Source organism: Gouania willdenowi, chromosome 7, assembly GCF_900634775.1.
Source record: "Gouania willdenowi chromosome 7, fGouWil2.1, whole genome shotgun sequence".
NCBI classification, from domain to species: domain Eukaryota; kingdom Metazoa; phylum Chordata; class Actinopteri; order Blenniiformes; family Gobiesocidae; genus Gouania; species Gouania willdenowi.
In genome coordinates this window covers 2,089,755-2,111,942 of record NC_041050.1, presented here as the reverse complement: position 1 = coordinate 2,111,942, position 22,188 = coordinate 2,089,755, and the positions used below count along the sequence as shown (strand labels likewise).

Genomic DNA, 22,188 nt, shown 5'->3' with positions numbered 1-22,188 from the left:
ACACATGAATCAAAGATATTTATTGTTTAGAAGTTCTTCTCATTATCACATTAGCAAAGTTGAAGAATAGCAGAAATCAATGCTGGTCTTCACCAGTCTTGACAAAAAAACTCCCACTTTCGGGCACTCGGAGAACGAGTAAAGATGCTTTCAAGTCCGAGACACGACCAAGAACTTTCAAATCTGGACTCAAGACCAAGACCAAGACCGGTCTCGAGTTCTACAACACTAGCGTAGATATGTCTACTTTGGAGAATTGGCGTTAAAGTGGTCACTATTGTTGTCATATTGTGTATTAACTTGTGTTGTGTTCAAGACCAAGACTTACCCGAGACCAGAATGCACCGAGACCAAGACAAGACCAAGTCTTTCGGGAGCCGAGACCGAGTCAAGACCAAGACCATAAACATTTTTTTTAATTTAAAAAAAATATATGAATAAATAAAATTATGACAAGGTTCGACAGTTATATAACATTCTCTCTTTAGTTTTAGTTTCTTTTTAATACATTTGACGGACAAAAGAGGTGCCTGCAAAAAAATTAACTAAAATATTAAAACTGCCACTGATGAATTCACAATTATTCTACATATTTGAAAACAAGGTTTTTGTGTCAGCTGAATGTACAGCAAGTGTTTAAAAGTATTTCTGCCAAAAAATAACATGTCTGGTCACATACACACCACAGAGTGTTTCCTCTTTGCTGCGCTTTTATAAATGTATTCTTTGTGGTTCGTGAAACCAAATATCACAACCAGCAAGTTAGCGGACATGTTTAGCTCCGCCTCTCTCTCCTGCTTGTGTGTGTGTGTCAAATTATAAAAAACTTTAAAAATAGCAGGAATTAGCGCTGGTCCCTAGTCCAGGCAGCCTGAGTGCGAGACTAGACCGAGTCAACATGCTTCTGAGTCCGAGACGAGACCTTCTCGACGACTACAACACTAGTATTAGCTGTACAACCCGACTTATATATTCAACCAAAGACACACTCACTGAACTCAACGCTCTCTCCCAACAACTGTAGTTGTTTATTCACTGCTTTTTCCTTCTGAACAGATTCAGTTTTTCTCAATATCTCTTCAAAGTCCGTAAAGACATTCCAACGCCGTGTTTATGAGCTAAAAAAGTATACTTTGAAGAATAGTTTGCCGCATTGATAGATACACATCCACAATCTGCCGTTTGTTGTCATATATGGTGAATTGGCCCTCGTCAGCTTCCGTAGATTTGACTTTATTAGCAAACCTTCGACTTTTACAACAATCTTGTATTTTGAGTTAATTTTATTTTCGATTTTAATCTCAACATCATATTTCAACTTTATTATCACAATTTCAATTTTAATCTCGACATTTCGACTTTATTCTTGATCAAAATTGGCCCTAATCTGCTTCCATACATAAACACTAGTGTCTACAAGTGAAAACACCAACAGATGTTACTTTAGCCACAGAATTAAGATATTTCTAGTTATTCTGACATCACAGGAGAACGTTCTGGGACTTCTGGCTTTGACAGGAAATTACTTTTATTGATACGTATGTCAGATCGGGAAAGCCAAAACTTATTGTTCTATAAATACAAACAAAGTACATTCAGTAACACAAAGTTTAATGCAGAGCCCCACGAACCGATACAGATGTGAGCGATGTTACATTTGAAAATAAACATGTAAATATGTTCACTGTGGCTGCTCACTGGGTAAAATTTTGACTTTATTCTTAATTTTACCAAAAATAATTTTCTCCATCAAAATTGTCCCTAATCAGATTCCGTACTTCTGGATGAAAAACTGGAAAAACGTGCTATGAAGTTAACGTAAAAAAACAAGAACTTGCTTATACTTTTGATGTAATTTTGAACATATATTACATTAAAACTTGGGTCGGTGGTAGAAATGTAAGAAATGTTGTTACCGAGGGAAACAAAACTGCAGGAAAAAGATTGATTTAAAAACTTGGATCAGCTCATCAAATACTTTCACAATTTGTGCAACTCCGATTTCCTTCAGGGGCCAATTTAAGGCTCCCTTCGTTTAGAGCGGGATATTGCGCGGCATATTTCATATACAGTAATTATACTGGAGCGCTATAGCATGGCAGTAATTTGGGAAGGAGTGATGGTGATGGGTCCCAGTCACATCATTCTCCTCAAACATATTCCCAGCTGGTCTACTTAGATGCTGGAGAATGGCTGTGGAATTGTTGCCTTATTGCAGATAACAGTAATAAGGTGGTGGTAGATGAATAACTGTGGAGGCTCTAAAGGTTCCAAACTGTAAACAGAGCTATATATTGTAGGAATGTTACATTATGGGATATGAGAGGGAAGCAGTGACAGAGATGCCTGGGTGGAGGTTACTAAAGGGTGAAGAAGTTAGACTGAAGCTGGTGCAGTTCTTTGTTTTGATGATTTCTCTGGTGTGGATCATACTTTACATCCGTTATTATGCGTTGATCTTATTTTTCATTTTATTGCATATGTTTGGATGATTCCAGTCCCAGAGTGTGAAGCTATTACATGACAGAAGAAGCTGTAACCCTGACACAGAGCTATCAGTGAATTCATGGTTTCGGTGACTTTTACGGTCACACGTAGCTTAACTAGCAAATACGTCTGGAGTGTCAGAGCGACCCCAGGAAGCTCAATAAACACAAGTGAAAATTACTCCTCCACTTCACCGTCACCTTTAAGAAGTGCTGATATGTGAGCTCAGGAGGGAGAATGAAAAGCACCACAAACTGCTTTCCATTCACACGGTGGTGATAAACCTCCTCTACTGCTCCTGTTTGTGTCTCAAATACAATTCACCACTTATTCGTGGACTAGACGCCACATGCTGTCAAAACCAGAAGGATCACAGATGATACAGCTACATGGACACATTTCAGTTTAGTCAGAATGTACTGACTCTGATAACACAGAAATATTACGGGGATTTATAACAAAAACACACATAAAATGACAACAACTACTCAGAAATAGGTCTACAAAAAACCCCTAAACTACAACAACTTCCAAAACGACAAAGAAACTCAAAACTACAACTAGAAAGACACAAAAACTGCAAAAAACACACACGAAATAAACAAAAACTGGGGAAAAAAAACCTCACAAAATAAAAAAGTCACAAAGACTCAAAACATTTGAACAAAAATTCAGAAAATGTCTAGAAAAAAACACCAAAAAGTAAAAACCACAAATAAACTAATAAAATGAGTACATAAAGACGTAAAAAAATAAAACAAAATGTTACAAAACATCTAAAAACAACAACAACTAGTACTTTGCAGCACTAGTAAAGTGTTTACTAGTAAACATAAGTACAGTTACATGTACTCTATTTTGCAGCGCTAGTAAAGTGTAAAGGCAAGGCAAATTTATTTGTATAGCGCATTTCATACACAAGGCAACTCAATGTGCTTTACATGATAAAACATTCAATTGTTTAAAATCAATACGAACAATTAAAATCACCAGTAAAATCAATTAAAATCATCAGTAAAATCATCATGACAACATGACCATAAATCTCTCTCTCAATCATATGCAGTAGAGAAAAAAAGTTCCTTTAACTTTGATTTAAAAATGTTCACATGTGATACTGACTTCAGCTCTGCTGCAGTTTGTTCCACTTCTTTGCAGCATAACAACTAAAAGCAGCATCACCATGGTTACTGTGAGCTCTGGGCTCCACTATCTGACCTGTGTCCATAGATCTGAGAGACCTGCTGGGTTCATACCTGACTATCATCTCACTGATGTATTCTGGACCAAACCCATTCACACATGTATAAACAGCAGCAGAACTTTACAGTCTCCTCTGAGGCTGACTGGGAGCCAGTGTAAAGACTTTAAAACTGGACTAATGTGTTCTGACCTCTTTGTTCTGGTTCAGACCTGAGCTGCAGCGTTCTGAACCAGCTGTAGATGTTTGATGAAGACCATTACAATAGTCCAGTCTGCTGGAGATAAAAGCATGGACCAGTTTCTCCTGATCTTTCTGAGTCATTAAACCTTTCACTCTGGAGATGTTCTTTAGGTGGTAGAAGATGTTTTTGTGATAGATTTGATCTGATGCTGAATGTCAGATCTGAGTCAATCAGAACACCAAGGTTTTTGACTTGGTCTTTATCTACTAGTAAACTAGTAAACATAAGTACAGTTACATGTACTGTACTTTGCAGCACTAGTAAAGTGTAAACTAGTAAACATAAGTACAGTTACATGTACTGTACTTTGCAGCACTAGTAAAGTGTAAACTAGTAAACATAAGTACAGTTACATGTACTGTACTTTGCAGCACTAGTAAAGTGTAAACTAGTAAACATAAGTACAGTTACATGTACTGTACTTTGCAGCACTAGTAAAGTGTAAACTAGTAAACATAAGTACAGTTACATGTACTGTACTTTGCAGCACTAGTAAAGTGTAAACTAGTAAACACAAGTACAGTTACATGTACTGTACTTTGCAGCACTAGTAAAGTGTAAACTAGTAAACATAAGTACAGTTACATGTACTGTACTTTGCAGCACTAGTAAAGTGTAAACTAGTAAACATAAGTACAGTTACATGTACTGTACTTTGCAGCACTAGTAAAGTGTAAACTAGTAAACATAAGTACAGTTACATGTACTGTACTTTGCAGCACTAGTAAAGTGTAAACTAGTAAACACAAGTACAGTTACATGTACTGTACTTTGCAGCACTAGTAAAGTGTAAACTAGTAAACACAAGTACAGTTACATGTACTCTAAAGTGTTTGTTTTATATCATATTTGTGCTCCACTGACTCTTGTGTTGAGGATGGAAACATTTGAAACTGGCACAGGTCACACTGACTCTGTCAGTTAAAGGTTACAGACACAAAGAGAGAGAAACTGTGGAACTTCTGCTCTTCCCTCTCAGCTGTTTGACCTTTAAATATAAAGAACTTCACTACTCATGATGTTCTCTGGTCTAATGTTCCCTTCGCTGTGCTGGGGGCGTGTTTTTAACGTCCAGGGAGGTGTGTCTCTGATTTAAATACTGAATAACAGGAAACACACACTCATCTTTCATTTTCCGCCTCACACCGCATCACCAGCCGAGCCTTGTCCTCCCAAAGTGAGAGGGAGGTGTGCGAGAAACATGTATTAATGAGCTGTTCCACTGAGTAATAACAATGTGTATCTGCACTCCATCCACTAATGGCATGAGCAATTATAGCAGCTTTTATTAATATTAAAGGTTGGATCTGTCATTACTGTAAGGCTCTGTTTCAATCACTGCTGTGACTGTGGGAGTGCACGGAAATATTATGTATCGCATGAACATTAGCCTCCGTGGACCAATCAGAGATTTGTAATGGAGAGAAATGGAGATTTAATAAAGGAACTGAAACATGAAGTACTGTGAGTATGGTGCTCGTATCTAAACCAGACCAGGACAACTGTTGGTCCAACTGTTGGTCCGTGTACACGTGAAGTCCTCTCTCTGGCTTTGAGAGGCACCCAAAACAAATCGACAAAATAACAACAGAAATACACCACAAAATGACTCCATAAATACACAAAATGACAACAAAACACACAATCACTGCAAAAACGAACAAAATGACTCCAACTCATTCTAAAAAGCATGCATGAGAACAAAAAATACACAAAACATCTCCAAAAACACACAGACGACCCCATAAATACACAAAATGACAATAAAAACACACAACTTAACTCCAAAAACACACAGTGACTAAATAAATACACACAATAACAAACACACAAATGAGTCCATGAAGACACAAAATGACAACAAGAATACACACAACCACACCAAAAACACACAAAATGATTCCAAAAAACACACAGACGACCCCATAAATACACAAAATGACAACAAAAGCACACTACATTACTCCAGAAACACAGACAATGATCCCAAAAAGGGACAAAATAATACACAAAATCATTCTAAAAGTACACAAGACAACAAAACCACACAAAATAACTCAAAAAATACACAAAAAACTCAACAAAAACCCACAAACACATAAATAAAAACAGGACGCACTCCATAAGCACATAAAATACACACAATCACTTCAAAAACCCACGGAATGACTTCAAATCAAAAATGTCTCCAAAAATACACAGATGACCCCAGAAATACTGACATTGCTCCAAAAACACACAAAAATATTACCACACAAGACGACAACAAAAACACACAAAATGACAAGAGAATACGCACAATCACTCCAAACCCCCAAGTATACACAAAACTATTAAAAAGAAAAAAATAACAAAAATATGCAAAATGACTAAAAAGACACAACAATAATGACACTAGCTAATGCTACTCACTAAGTATTATTAAAGTGTCCTTTAAAGCTGTAACATTCAAACCACTCCTGATGCTACATCGCGAGCTAACTGTGTTAGCGTTGGTGCAGTGGTTTGAGCTCTAGGCTAGTAATCATTTTAAAAGGTCACATCAGCTTGAAACATGTAATAATAAATTAACAAGTTTAAATTAAAGCATGTTATTCCTGCAGGTTTGATAATATGAGTGATTACAATAACACGGCCTATAAATTAAAGTACTTGGTTTTTGTGGGGTGCCCATCCATAAAGTCAAAAAAAAAAATATCCACTGTTATCCAGGAAGTTTATTATTATTGTCATCTTAAAGATGGAAATCCTTGTTTTAATCACTAATAAAATGGGTTGAAAAAGGGTGTAAAAGGTGGCGAAATGGGATTTTAAAAACCACTGAAATTAGTTTAAATTAGAGTGGGCAAAAACTGACTGAAAAAGTGGTTTAAAGAAAAAGGGTTCAATGTGTTAATGTTGGAACAATTAATTTAAACTGACAAATAATGGGTGTGACAAATCGTGAATGTGGATAAATTGGCAAAAAAAATAATATTGAAATATGGTGAAAAGAGGTTAAAAGTGACAATAATGGGTCAACATGTGTGACATGAGGTGGAAAAGTGGTGGAAAGGGTTTATAAGTGCTGAACATGTGTTGAACGTGCAAAAAAAAATGTGCAAAAAAGCATTGAAATGTAATAAAGTGTCAGAATTTAAAAGGAGCAAAAATATGGCAAGAATTGGCTCATATTCAAAAAAATATTCTGAGTTTCCTGAATACCTCTGCTGACCCCCTCCCAAGGTTGAGAACCCCTGGATTAGAATAAGGGACATTAATAAATAATGAATGAATCTTCTCTGATCACAGAGCTGCTGTTATTTGTCATAAAAATGACACTTTTATACCATTAAATCTGCTCTAATGAATCATTTCATATAAATGAGTAGTTTTTCTATTGAAAAACAGCATCTTTTCTTTCTTTTTCAGGGTGTTGTTGGGTTCACAGTCATCACGTCAAGGACTATTCACCGTAGAATCATCTAAAGTAGCTCCATCCTTCACTCTGATCCTAATTAACTTCTACAATCCTGTGAAGACGCAGGATGAATAAATCTCAAGGACAATAGACGGGATTAATTCATTTATTTACCATCCAAACATTACATTTCTACTGGAACAGTGACTGCAGCCTTCCAACACAATGATTAGCTCCTTAGCTTAGCTTAGCACGTAGCGGTGAAAGGGATTTACCTTTGATCCGACCTTGACATCCTAACGCCACCGTAGAGAGGCAGAGGTGCAGACGTCTGAGGAAATCCTTTCTTTATTAAAAACTAATGCCACCGCGAGATTTGGCCTTTGATGTAATAATGAAATACATCTTAACGTTCATCCTGTGGGTCACAGAGAAGATCACAGACGAGTGACTTCTATCACAACAAGGGCCACGACATGTGATTGTGTCTGATCTGAGGGTCACATGATCAACATTCACGTCAGCATTAGAATAATGACCAATCAGAGCATTAACACAGGAAACAACAAAAGCTTTGTGAGTTTTTCAGGTGGTTCGGTGCTTTTTATTGTCATTGAAGTACATTTTTGTTGTATTTTTTTTTTATGTTTCTTTGAGTCATTATGTATTTTGTTTTTCTATATATTTTGTATATTTTTCTTCATTACGTGCAGGGTTTTTTGTTTGTTTTTGTTTTCATGCATTTTTCTTGTTGCTTTGTGTTTTGCATTTTTCTGTTTTTTTTTTTTTAGTCCTCCTGTGAATTTCTTTTGTCATTTTCTGTCAAGTCCATTTTAATTTTATACTGTTCTTGACCTTCTCTCTACTAATATCAACCTTTTAACCTAGCTATTACTTATTATTATAAGTATTACATTTTATCGTACAGTTTTCCAAACAAGGTTTTCAAATTATTGGGAATTTTACTTGCATTTTAACAGTATTTAACATGTGTGTATAGTATCTCTACAAAAAAAAATCACGTATTTATAATGATCACACTTTGTAACCATGCATTTTTAACAAAAAAGTTAACTAATTATTATACTTTAACCCCAGTATTCTACAGCAATGTAAATGATTCTAAACTACTGTTTAACCAACTATTTTTAACCATTTTATCTTGACTTATTGTATTTATTTTTATTTCACATTAACCAAATATAGTTTTAATCTTTAAATTTAACAAGTATCAAACTCTATAAATATTCCTTGTACTTCTGAGTTGCCTTTTAAACCATTTCCAAGTTTCTATAAACGCGTGGTTATATTTCGAGGTTCTTACCATGAGATGTTCATCAAACATAAAAACAGTTTTTCACATTAAAGTTCAGTCCATATTTCCTCTGTAGCTGCTAAACTTCTGCCATTGTTCCCAGTTCACCCACAGTGACAGGTTACTGTCATTGAGAATCAGGTGTACGCACTCAAAAGTAGGAGGGGCTTCCACCTGGCCCCGCCCCTGCTTAGCAGGAGGGAGGGGCTCACAGGTCGTTTGGAAGAACATTTTCTGTCTTGGGAGTAATTTTGTGTATTTCTGTCATTATGTGGATATATTTTTTATGGTAATTTTGTGTTTTTGTTTTGTTTGATTTTATAATAATTTTTAACTTTGTTGTCGTTATGTGTGTTTTTTTGAGTCATTTTTTTTCTTAGGTTATTGTCGTTTTTTTTTTTCATTCTTTTATATTTTACAGTTTTTAGAGTCCTTTTGGAAAATTGTTGTTTTTGATGTCATTTTGTATATTTCTATCATCATTCTGTAATTATGTTTGTTGTATTTTTCTGTAGTTTTGGACGTTTTTGTCATTTTGCTTTTGTTTTGTTTTATTTTAGAATTGTTTTAAAAAATCTTTGTGCGTTTTGTTTTAGTTTTTTTTTTTTTCCTTTGTTGTCGTTTTGAGTCGTAAATTTCTCTGTAATTTTTAAAGGTTTTTTTTAGAGTCGTTTTGTGAATTATTTGTTGTCTATTGTGTGTATTGGCAGTCATTAAGTGTGATGTATTGTTCTGTACTTTTGTACATTTTGTCGTCACTTTGTGTGACTGTTGAAGAGGTTTTGTGCGTTAACTTTGGAGCTTGTACGACATTAGATAATTGTCTATGTAGAGCTTGAATGAGATGTTTAAACGTTGAGTTTTCTGTAATAATAATGTGCGCTAACGTCTCGTCACATGTGCATGTTGTGCTACATTCACTTTAAAATGCTTATCAAGGACAAATGTGAACAAATAACTGAGTTTATGAATATGCTAATGAGGAAATCCAAGGCCTCGCCGTGGCTATGATTACAAACCCCAGGGGTGGAAACCAAATAAAGAGCTTTCTTTTCCTCTTTCTAAAGTCATCCTCCTCCTATAATTTAATACTCCTGCAATCTCCTCCATCCTCCCAGTGAGCCCAGTCACTGCGTCCCACATCAGAGCAGCGTGTTATTCCTCTCTACACAGGAAATAGACACGGACGGGATGGAAATTGGCCCCTTCAACGACCCCTGTGGAGCGCATTTTCATTTCTTCATCATTTCCTTTCAAAGCCATAAAAAAGTGTTTGAAGCGCTAACCGCGGCGTGTTTGATGGATCCATAGAACAGGATGGAAATGGGTTGGCAGCGTTGGTCCGTGGCCCTGATGTTAGACGATAATCGGACAGGAAGTGGGTCAGGACTTTCTTCTCTTTTCCCTTTAATGGACTTTGGCCTTTATTAACTTTGATGTACGGATGCTTTTATTTATTGCTTTTTATCCACATCTTTGCCTGACAGCAGTGATGAAGCTTTGACTCTGAGACAGAAGAAGATGTAATGTACACACAATGAGATGGAAAGAACACACAAACAGAACTTTATTTGGGCCGGACACTTACAGCGTTTGATAGCACCTCATTTTCTTCATTATTTTTTTCCAGCATTCCTTTGGCTTAAATGGACAGCTGTGTCTTTGATTGAGTGGAAATGTCATTGAACAACACAACTGAATGTAAAAACTGAGCGCGAGTAAGGAAGAGAGAGGAAAGTCAGGCCACGCCCCCACGCTACATCTGAAGTGTGATTTTGCGCAAAAAAACGGTAGAAAATGGCTAAAAAAAGCTTTTTTAAACCAATAAGTGAAGCTAAGCCTGAGGTAAATGTTGTTTTTGTGGAAATCACGGAAAAGAGCAGCAGTTAGCGTAGCTAGTAGCAGTTAGCATAGCGAGTAGCAGCACCTGTAGCGATGATGCTAATGCAGGAGAAACAGACAGGACACAGGAGGAGAACCATCATGAGGAGGACTCAGCGACAGAGAGAAGTTAAAGTTCTGACATAGACATTATTAAGACTCAGCTCAAAGCTAAGATGAGCTGCTGCTCTAGGTTTATGAAAGACAAGGCAGGCCTCGGCTGGAAATATGGAAAAACTTTGCGAATTTTGGTTTTTTTTTGGCTGTTTTGACAAATAAAATATAAGCACATGTTCTATTTTTATTTTCTGCTGTGCTGCTGATTTATTAAAGGTGTAAAAGTTTGTAAATATTTACTATTTTGGTTTTTGTGTTCTGAAAGTTTAGTGACATTTGTGGCTAAATTAGCGGTGATTTCACGCTGTCCTTAATATTGGTTTACTAGTGCACAAGTACACTTTACTAGTGAAGCTAAGTAAGCTGTACATGCTAATAAAGCTAATGCAGGCTTGCAATTGGCTTTGAAAAACATTCCAACCAATCAGGGAGTTGGGTTTGCTTCTAATCCTTCCTACTTCATTTATATTAAAGCTGCAGTATGTAGTTTTTTGTTAGTTTTTTTTTTTCTTTTTTTTTTTTTTTGCTTCATTTGGTCATAAATCCATAATCACCTTTGATCATATTGTAATCCAAAGTGTTTTGAGAAGACAGTGTAAATTTGCAGCTTCTCTTGGCTCTTTATATGAAGTTTAGAAATCCAGGATTAAGGAGTTTTGGTTGTAAATAATGAAGAAGTTCAATAATTATGATTGTCTGCCCTGACCCATTCAGAGCAGATTATCAGGATAAATTCACTCTGAACAGAGCACATGATCATCTTATAAGATGTAAAAAAAAATCTGGTGTTTGCGTCGAACGTGTTACGTCCCGTTTCCCTGTTTTTAATGGACACCAAAGTAAGGTTTTAAAAAGTTGAGATAAACGTCTTGCAATGGAGAGAGAGTGAAAAAGTCTCATGATTCAGAGACGGTGAGCAGTGTTTACACAGCCAGCCTGGAGGGATGCACCTCTGAACGGTTAATATGGGAGGCACGTCGCTCTGACCGTCCGTACGCTGGCGTCTCGTTCTTTCCTTTCCTCCAGCTGCTCAGGGACACGCGATGGACTGGGAAAGATAAATGCATCTCCAACAGCACACCGTGAAATCTAATTAGTTACTGTGATCCACAGACGTGGAGGTCTGAGACTGAGGCTCCTCCCTCCCAACGATGCAGTGGAGTCAGCTATAGCGTAAATATAGCATGCTAGCATAAATATAGCATGCTAATATAATGGAGGATATAGAGGACTGTATGTTAGCTTTAGAAAATAAGAAAAACCTTTTCTACACCATTTAATACACATTGTACGAGTAACTACTAATAGTTAAAACTGCTGCTATTTTGGATCTACAACATTATTGTGTTGAGGTGAATAAGGGCCACTCAGGGGCCACTCAGGGGCCAATCAGGGGCCACTCAGGGGCCCCACAGTGGCTTCTTCTGCCCCATCCTAGTACTTTAAAACAGCTAAATCGATAGAGACATAATCTGTTTTTCAAATGTCACAATTCTAAGAGTTTACAGCAGGAATTTAAACTTTTTAGGTATAATTTTGGAGCAAACAATTTTTGATTTATTGGTTATTCACTTTATTAAATGTATTTTCTTTTTGTGTATTTTTCTGTAGTTTTTTAAGCTTTCTGGAGTCATTTTGTTTATTTTTGTTCTTGTTTTGTGTTTTTTTTCTATTATGTTGAATATTTGTGCTGTTTTTAAGTAATTTTCTTTATTTTTGTTGCCATTTTGTATATTTTTCTGTTATTCTGTATGTTTTGTGTGTTTTTTTTTAGTATTTGTTGGGTTTAGGAGACATTTAGTGTACGTTTGTATCTTTTTTCTGTTATTCTGTTTGTGTTTCTAGAGTCATTTTGTGTATTTTGCTGTTTTTGTGCTTCTGTGATTTTGTTTTTGCTGCTTTTTTTGTGTATTTTTGTTGTCATTTTTTCATTTGCTGTGAATTTGTGCATTCGCACAGAACGAGCCTCCAGTTTGTCTAGAGTCAGTAATAATGAAGTGGTTGCGTATGTAATCAATATTCTGAATGTGTTCATTAAATTGTGCAGCATAAATAAAACTGTTTCCTTTTATGAATAAAGCATGATTGATGATTAGCACTTCTTTTAATTAGCGATTATTCCGTTAATGAGTAAATTATGTGTTTTTATTTTTGCATTTCATAAATACAAAGTAAAAATAACACCTTCTTCCTGCAGCGTCACTTCATATTATCTCTGGCATGAACACTCCACATAATATTACAGGTTTCCATCAAATTCAGCCAAGGATAAAAACACAAGCTGCTGTAGAAATGAGGTCTGCTGTGTGATCATTACAGCGTACGTTACACAGTTTGTGTCTCCTTTTATTCGTCATCGTGTAATTATCAGGATAGAAAATAGATTCTGATGGAGTGAAAACCCTGAGGTGTTTTATTGCTGTAAACTGTGTAAAATGTGTGTGAAACAGTAGGAAACAGAATAATCAGCACCTTTAGCCTGAGCTCAGCTCATTTGTATTGGTCGCTGTGGTTCTGCTACGACTGTATCCAACACTATTAGCCTTGTGATTAGCATTGTGTGACCTCCCCCCCCCCCCCCCCCCCCCCCCGCGGAGAAACAGGTAAAAGCGTGACTTTATTTAGTAAATGAGGTCCTTTTCATTCTGTTCACACTGGGATGTAATGTACGAGGAAGCTTTACAGTGAATCATCTTAAAGGTGAACTCTGACCTGCACAGTGGGATTGAATTATGACTAATTGATTCTACAGCTCAGAGGATAATCAAGACATGGTAAGCAATAATGACTATTGACATCCTGATAACGTTAACCAGGAATCAATGGGACGTCGCTTTGTGTTTGAACAGTGAGACGAGCGTGTGTGTGTGTGTGTGTGTGTGTGTGTGTTCTCAGTATTCACAGCACAGCCTCAGAAAAACCCGTCGGAGCTTAAGAAAAAGACTCAGGGACAATCTGGAAACTTTGTTCTTACAGTTCATTTGTCGACAAAGACTGAGTCGATGCGTCGAGAATAAATGATGAGAAACGTCGTGTTCTCTAAAAAACCTGAAAATACCATTTACAGACGTCACTAAACACACGTTATTCACTGAGGCCGTGTTCACTTAAAAATGTCCCCATACAGCAGAGGTACGCAACTATTATCACAGCGGGGCCGAAAAAAATGTTTTCTTTGATTGGAGGGTCACATGATCAACATTCATGTCAGCATTTAGAATAATGAGCATTATTACAGGAAAGAACAAAGAGTTTTTAACTACACACATTTGCTTTTCTGTATTTTTCTTTAATTTTGTATGTATTTTGAGTCATTTTATGTATTTTTCCTGGAGTAATTGTCGGCTAATTATTGTGGCTAATGATGTATTTTTTCATAGTTTATGAGAGTAAATGCAGATTAAAGTGAAAGGTAAAGTGAGTACGTTTACCAGAGCATCATCCATCTCCTTCTTTTCTATCTTCCAACATCATTAGTGAAGCTGGGAATCACTATATATGCACGGCACAAAGCGCTGATGTGACACTTGTGACAATTACAAAGTGCAAAGGAACGGTTGGAGGAACCTGTGTAGATGGAGGTGATCAGTCTTCACCACGGGCAGGTGTTAAAGTTCTAACAAAGACAGATCAGATCCTCTCACACACGCCTGTTTAAAGCTGTGGATGGTGACAGCAGATACCACAGCACTACACACAGATACCACAGCACTACACACAGATACCACAGCACTAGATACAGATACCACAGCACTACACACAGATACCACAGCACTACACACAGATACCACAGCACTACACACAGATACCACAGCACTACACACAGATACCACAGCACTAGATACAGATACCACAGCACTACACACAGATACCACAGCACTACACACAGATACCACAGCACTACATACAGATACCACAGCACTACATACAGATACCACAGCACTACACACAGATACCACAGCACTAGATACAGATACCACAGCACTACACACAGATACCACAGCACTACACACAGATACCACAGCACTACACACAGATACCACAGCACTACACACAGATACCACAGCACTACACACAGATACCACAGCACTAGATACAGATACCACAGCACTACACACAGATACCACAGCACTACACACAGATACCACAGCACTAGATACAGATACCACAGCACTACACACAGATACCACAGCACTAGATACAGATACCACAGCACTACACACAGATACCACAGCACTACACACAGATACCACAGCACTACACACAGATACCACAGCACTAGATACAGATACCACAGCACTAGATACAGATACCACAGCACTAGATACAGATACCACAGCACTAGATACAGATACCACAGCACTACATACAGATACCACAGCACTACACACAGATACCACAGCACTACATACAGATACCACAGCACTACACACAGATACCACAGCACTACACACAGATACCACAGCACTACACACAGATACCACAGCACTACATACAGATACCACAGCACTACATACAGATACCACAGCACTACACACAGATACCACAGCACTACATACAGATACCACAGCACTACATACAGATACCACAGCACTACACACAGATACCACAGCACTACACACAGATACCACAGCACTACATACAGATACCACAGCACTACATACAGATACCACAGCACTACACACAGATACCACAGCACTACACACAGATACCACAGCACTACACACAGATACCACAGCACTACACACAGATACCACAGCACTACACACAGATACCACAGCACTACACACAGATACCACAGCAGATTAAAGTCAGAATTCTTACTTTTTTCACAGAATTCTGTCTTTAAACTCAGAATGAATGTATGATGGTAATAAATATCAGGAGTTCAGAAATTAAAATTCTAAAAATTCAAAAGAAAAACTGTCATAACGAGTGAGCTCTTATTTTGGTAAGTGAAATGTGCCATTATCAGCTGCATCCTGATTGTTGGGGCTTCGATCCCACCTTGGTTACCCTTCACCTGAGGTGAGCCACAGTTTAACATTCTGAGCATGTGCGTTGGAAGCCTTCGGACACGAGCGTGAGCGTCTCTTTACCCTATTGACCAGGGATGAGTCTGTCACTGGGCCCGGATTAAAGTCTTAGGTCTATCTATAGGGTGGGGGGGGGGGGGGGGGGGGGGGGGGTGGGGGGGGGGGGGGGGGGGGGGGGGGGGGGGGGGGGGGGCTGATTGGTAGCTGGAGAAAGAAAAATAACAAATGTTTCAAAGTCACTCCAAGATCAAATATTTCCTTTGTCACGGTAACTAAGTCATTTAATTCATTTTTTTCTATCCATCCTCCTTTTACATTAGAGTTTATGAATTATAGCTGCTGCACAACAGTAGTAGAATATCTCTCCATCATATAGTATAGACCCAGAATGACAACAAATAAATACACAAAATGACTTAAAACAAACAAAGGAAGAACAATAATACTCAAAATGTCCAAAAAATACACAAAATGACAAAACTTTGATATATTCAATCTGCTTTGTGATAAAGGCTGAGAATGACAATAAAAATACTCAAAATTACTAAAAAAAAAAATACACAAAACTGCAACAAAAAATGGCAAAATGCTTGTTGTTCTTTCCTGTATTATGATCAGATTGTTCATTATTCTAAATAAATGACATTATAGTATATATATATATATATATATATATATATATATATATATATATATGTTTTTCAGCACCATGGACAGCTCCTGTAAAAACCACAAGAAGTGTGTCCTTGTTTGTGATGGTCAGACGCTGCTATTTCCACCTTTCATGTGGCTCCAAAAAGTAATTTATCTGACAGCTTTAATCTAGAAATACTGTGACTTTAATTTTATAAATTAGAAAAAAGATTACATCTTTATTCTCAAAATATTACGACTTTATTCTCATAAAACTTTGTTCTGGAAATGTTGTGACTTTAAACTCATAAAATTACAATTTTATTTAGATATTAAGATTATGACTTTAATCTAATAAAATTACGATTTCATTTAAATACAAGTCAATTCTCATAAAACTACAACTTTATTCTAGAAATATTACGACTTTAAACTCATACAATTATGATTTTATTTAGATACAACTTGATACTAAAAAAAAACTAGAACTTTATTGTCATAAAACTGCAACTTTGTTCTAGAAATATTACAGCTTTAATGTCATAAAATTACAGCTTTGATTTTGAAATATCACGTCTTTGATCTCGTTGTGCCCAGATTTGTTTTTATTTTAATGAGGCACTAATATACTGTATATATAGGAAACAAAGTCCTGTAGCCATATGTAACATAATAACCTCTGCACCAACACATAATTAAAGTTTAAAATTGATGCTGCATTCAGGTGCATCTCCTCTGTGAGTAAATATATCCTACGTGTCATGGTGGCATTTTTCTATTAATAAGTGAGAAACACAGACGTCCTCAGGGATCGTGTGTTTTTAACTATTCAGCTGTTTTCCCCTGACAGACAGACAGACAGACACACAGACAGACAGACACCGACAGACAGACAGACAGACAGACACAGACAGACAGACAGACAGACACAGACAGACAGACAGACACACAGACAGACAGACAGACAGACACACAGACAGACAGACAGACAGACAGACAGACAGACACAGACAGACAGACAGACACACAGACAGACAGACAGACAGACACACAGACAGTAGTCAGCTGACCTCCTCCCATCATGGAGGTTTTATTGGAGCCACTCTGGATGAGGACGTGTTGCCGCTAAGCGTCTCTCCTCCACACACGTCCTGAGGGAAACGCAAACAGTGAACTCTCGCTCACCTTCCCTCCGTACACCATGTGACGTGTGAAACAGTGAGTGCTGGTTATAATCCTCATGCAGGTAGCTATAGCAGCACGCTGCCTGGAATGCTAATGCTGCTGCTATTATGATTTTGCAGGAATGTTTTCATAACTGTCGGTGGCTCTCGGGGGAACAACTGGATGAATAAATTCATGTGGCCACTGCTGATGCTAATGCTGATGCTCATCTCACTCACAGATGAAAGTTTGTCAACATGAATAATAATTAGGAATGGGTCAAGGTGGGCGTCTCCACACGCTTAGCATTAGCATTAGCATTAGCATATCCCTGTTTGCACAGAGATGGCAAAACAATTTAATCTGTTATCAAGATAAATATAATTGATTTAAAGGAAGATAAAATCTTAAATAGATAATACCGACACCCCCACGCAGAAGGTTATAGACTGTAAACTGTAATACAGCAAGTTTGGGAGGCGTTAGATTTAAAATAATCCTGAACCCAAAGATTAGGATCTTTATTAGTGTGAATGAGAAGCTGCAGATCAATAACAAGTGCTGATGAACTACGGTCGGACCCGCGAAACGTCTCCGCACCGAATAGCACATTCCAGATAATTTAGCGAAATTCACAGAGTCAAACAAATTAAATTGTGTGCGTGGCGTAAAATGGTAATCTACGTTGAATTGTCTTTGAAACGATATATCCCATGACTATGTTCCGATAAATGTAGAAATTACCAGAAAAGAGGGCGGGCCCCCATCCTCACCCTTTCAAAAAGGTCTCCTAGAGGTTCTTGACATCTGCTCATAGAACATCCATGTCAAATTACAGCCCGATTCATCAAGCATTAATAGTAGTCATTTGAAAAATGCGAGCAGGTTAGTCGTTCAGCATTAGTTGCCATAGCGATTAAGCGCCAGCGAGGTTCGTTGTCCAGCATCAACACTGATTAAATCCTGGAAGTTAACCCGATAAGAGGTCATCTCGATTTGTAGCTTCACCCCTTGGTGTAATTTTGTTCTCATTTTGTGTGTTTTTGTTGTTGTTTTTTTGTGTATTTTTCTACAATATTGTTTAGTTTTTGAGTCATTTTGTATAATTATCTTTTATTTGTGTATTGTTATCGTTTTATTTTGTTTTTGTGCGTCTTTGTTGTCATTTTGTGTTTTTGGAGTAATTTAGTGTATTTTTGTTGTTGCTTTATATGTTTGTGTAGTCATTATGTGTATTTTGGTGACGTTTTGTGTGTTTTTGATGTAATTTGGCATAATTTTGTCCTCATTTTGTATATTTTTTATAACATTGTATGCTTTTGGATTAATTTTGTATATTTCTCCATTTTGTATCATTCTTTTTTATTTTGTAAGTTTTTGTTGTTTTTGCTTTTTGGAGTAATTTTGTGTATTCTTGTTATTGTTTTATATGTTTTTGTAGGTTTTTTGTGTTTTGATTGTTGTTTTGTGGTTTTTCTGTCATTTTGTGGGGGTTTTGGACTCATTTTGTGTATCTTTGTTGTTGCTTTGTATGTTTGTGTAGTCATTATGTGTATTTTGGTGTGTGTATGTAATTTGGCGTAATTTTGTTCTCATTTTGTATATTTTTTATAACATTGTATGCTTTTGGATTAATTTTGTATATTTCTCCATTTTGTATCATTCTTTTTTATTTTGTAAGTTTTTGTTGTTTTTTGTTTTGTTTTGTTTTTTTGCTTTTTGGAGTAACTTTGTGTATTCTTGTTATCGTTTTATGTATTTGTGTAGATTCTGTTTTGTGTCTTTGTTGTTGTTTTGTATTTTTTTCTGTAATTTTGTGGAGGTTTTGGATTATATTTGTATGTTTTTGGACTAATTCGGATCATTTTGTGTATTTTTCTTTAAAGTTTTATATTGTTGGAGTCATTTTGTGCGTTTACTTTGGGGGCCAAACAAAATTATACTGAGGGCCACACGTGGCCCTTGGACCACCAGTTTCCTCCTACTGCTGTACACGGTCGCGGGCGGGGCACACCCTGCAGAGGGCGGGGCTCCACTCTACATGTGAGTCACACACTGATCACTGCTACAGGTCACGTTGGAGACTTTAATGAAACATTCTCCATCAAACTCACAGATACACGTCTGAATGCATCCACCAATGACGTTGCTTCTTATTGGCTATTAGCTGTTAGCTATTAGCTAAATGGATGATTAACAAACTAACGAATCATAAGAGGAAATGATTGTGGGGGGGACTTTTCCATCTCATGAACTAATTGAGCTAAATGAAGTGAAACTCGCCTGGTTCCAGACTTCTAATGAGCAGCCTGAGAGGTCCGAACAGGCCCCGCCCACCACAGGGTTAGAGTAGACCCCTCGGGGGAGAACAAAGGGGGACACACGAGGGAGAAGAGCCTCAGAAATAATCCAATGCTTCCAAAACAAACGTGCTCTAGCCTGGAGATAAATGCTGAGGGGACAATCAATTCCACCTGACCTTCCAACTTCATCATCAAACGCTCCAGTGGCGTCCAGCGTTCAGCGCACACACACCTCCGGCTCTGGAGGATGACACAGAGGGGCGTGTCCTCGGCTGGGTCAAAGGTCACCAGAGGAAGAAACAGCCAGTGTTTCTCAGAACGATCAGGTTTAAATGATTTAATCTGATTAACGCACGTCATTCAGACGCTGTAAACTGTTCTAATCAGAACAATCTAAAGCAGGAAGTTTTGTTCAGACACTAAGACACGTGTGTCAAACTCGAGGCCTGGGGGCCAAATCTGGCCAAATCTGGCAGTGGTTCTCATACGTTTTAGGCTCAAGTCCCTCCTTTGTCCAACTACAACATTTTGCTTAGAAAACTATTTAAAAACATCTATAGATCATAATAATGGAATGAATGAGTGATAAACCACATTTTAATGAATCTACTTTAGTAAATAAGTGGAAATAAACAACCTTTTTTGGATCATGCCCCCATTATCATATCAAGAATTTCTGGACGACCTCAAAGACATTTTTTTGAGCTCAGAATTATTTTATTTTATTTATTCATTTATTTATTTATTACTGCATTTTAGTTGAACAGGATTCACAAAGTGAAATACAAAAATAAAAATAATAATTACATCATTTTAATTTGAAATTTCAGGTAACTTCACATGGGGTCGTGACCCCAAGGTTGAAAACCACTGATTTAGTGGCTCCTGAATAGATTTATTTCTATAGTTTTTATAATTCTCGGTCATTTCACGCCTGCTAAGACTGACACTTTCTCTCTTTCTCTCACGTACCCCCTGTAGTGCCATCGTGTACTCCTAGGGGTACACGTACCCCTATTTTAGAAACACTGCTTTAAAGCATCAAATCTAAGAATATTTCTTTTAACAATTTGAGCTCATTTTTGCTTATTTTTTTTACCATTTTTCTGCAACTACACCAAACTCATCACATTTGAACTTATTTTCATCACTTTTTCTTTTTGTCGCCCTGTGATGGACTGGAGCCCTGTCCAGGGTGTACCTCCGCCCACCGCCCAATGAGAGCCAGAAATTGGTACCGGACCCCCGCGACCCTGATAAACAGCAAATAGCAGGTTTGAAGATGAATGAATGAATGAATGCATTATCTGCACATTTTTCCACTTTCAACACATTTTAATCACATATAAACCCTTTCCACCACTTTTTCCACCTAATGTCACATATGTTGACACATTATTGTCACTTTTAACCTCTTATGACCATATTTCATGATTATTATTGCCAATTTATCTACATTCACTATTTGTCATGCCTATTATTTGCCAGTTTAAACTAATTGTTCCAATATTGAACCATTTTTACCACTTTTTCCATCTGTTTTTGTCCACTATAACCTGCAACTTTCAACCAATTTTTTTTAAATCCCATGAAATGCCTTCAAGAAACAATTTGAGCCAATTTTTGCTTATTTTTACCCTTTTTCTGCAACTACACCAAACTTGTCATATCATAAACTATTTTCATCACCATATTTTTCCTCCTTTTGATACATTTTTGTTACATTTCTCCCATTTCTGACACTTCTACAGTACATCACATTTCTTTTCTGCACTTTATTTCACTTTCTAAACCACTGGTTCTCAACTTGTCTCACCCTGGGACCATATATTGCCACGGTCATCAATATGCAACCCACTTTTTTTTTTTTTTTTAGAATTCAACCAACCAAATTTAGTTTTTCAAAAATCTAAATAATTTCTTGCACCCACTTTTGGGTCCCGACCCACCAGTTGAGAATCACTGTTCTAGACATTACATCACATATTAACCCTGGCCATACCAGCCTGTCATTGCCTGATCCCGTTAGATCTCGGAAGCTAAGCAGGTCTGGGCCTGGTTAGTAGTTGGATGGGAGACCACTGAGAATTCTAGGGGCCACAGTGGGGGACAGTCACCCAGTGGTATCTGTCATTGTGCCCTTGGGCAAGGCACTTCACCTACATTGCCTAGTATGAATGTAGTGTGTGAGTGAGTGTTGGTGGTGGTCGGAGGGGCCGATGGCGCACTATGGCAGCCTCGCTTCCGTCAGTCTGCCCCAGGGCAGCTGTGGCTACAATAGTAGTTTACCACCACTATGTGTGGAGTGAAAGAATAATGCCTTAATTCTGTAATGCGACTGAGTGTCTATGATAAAGCGCTATATAAAACTGATGCATTATTATTATTATTATTAACCCTTTCCACC

At 37.4% G+C, this 22,188-nt stretch overlaps 1 pseudogene; it reads left to right on the top strand.

Moving 5' to 3' along the window:
- Nucleotides 1-21,769: 21,769 nt before the first annotated feature.
- On the top strand, nucleotides 21,770-21,887 carry LOC114467722 (uncharacterized; annotated as a pseudogene).
- Nucleotides 21,888-22,188: the final 301 nt, after the last annotated feature.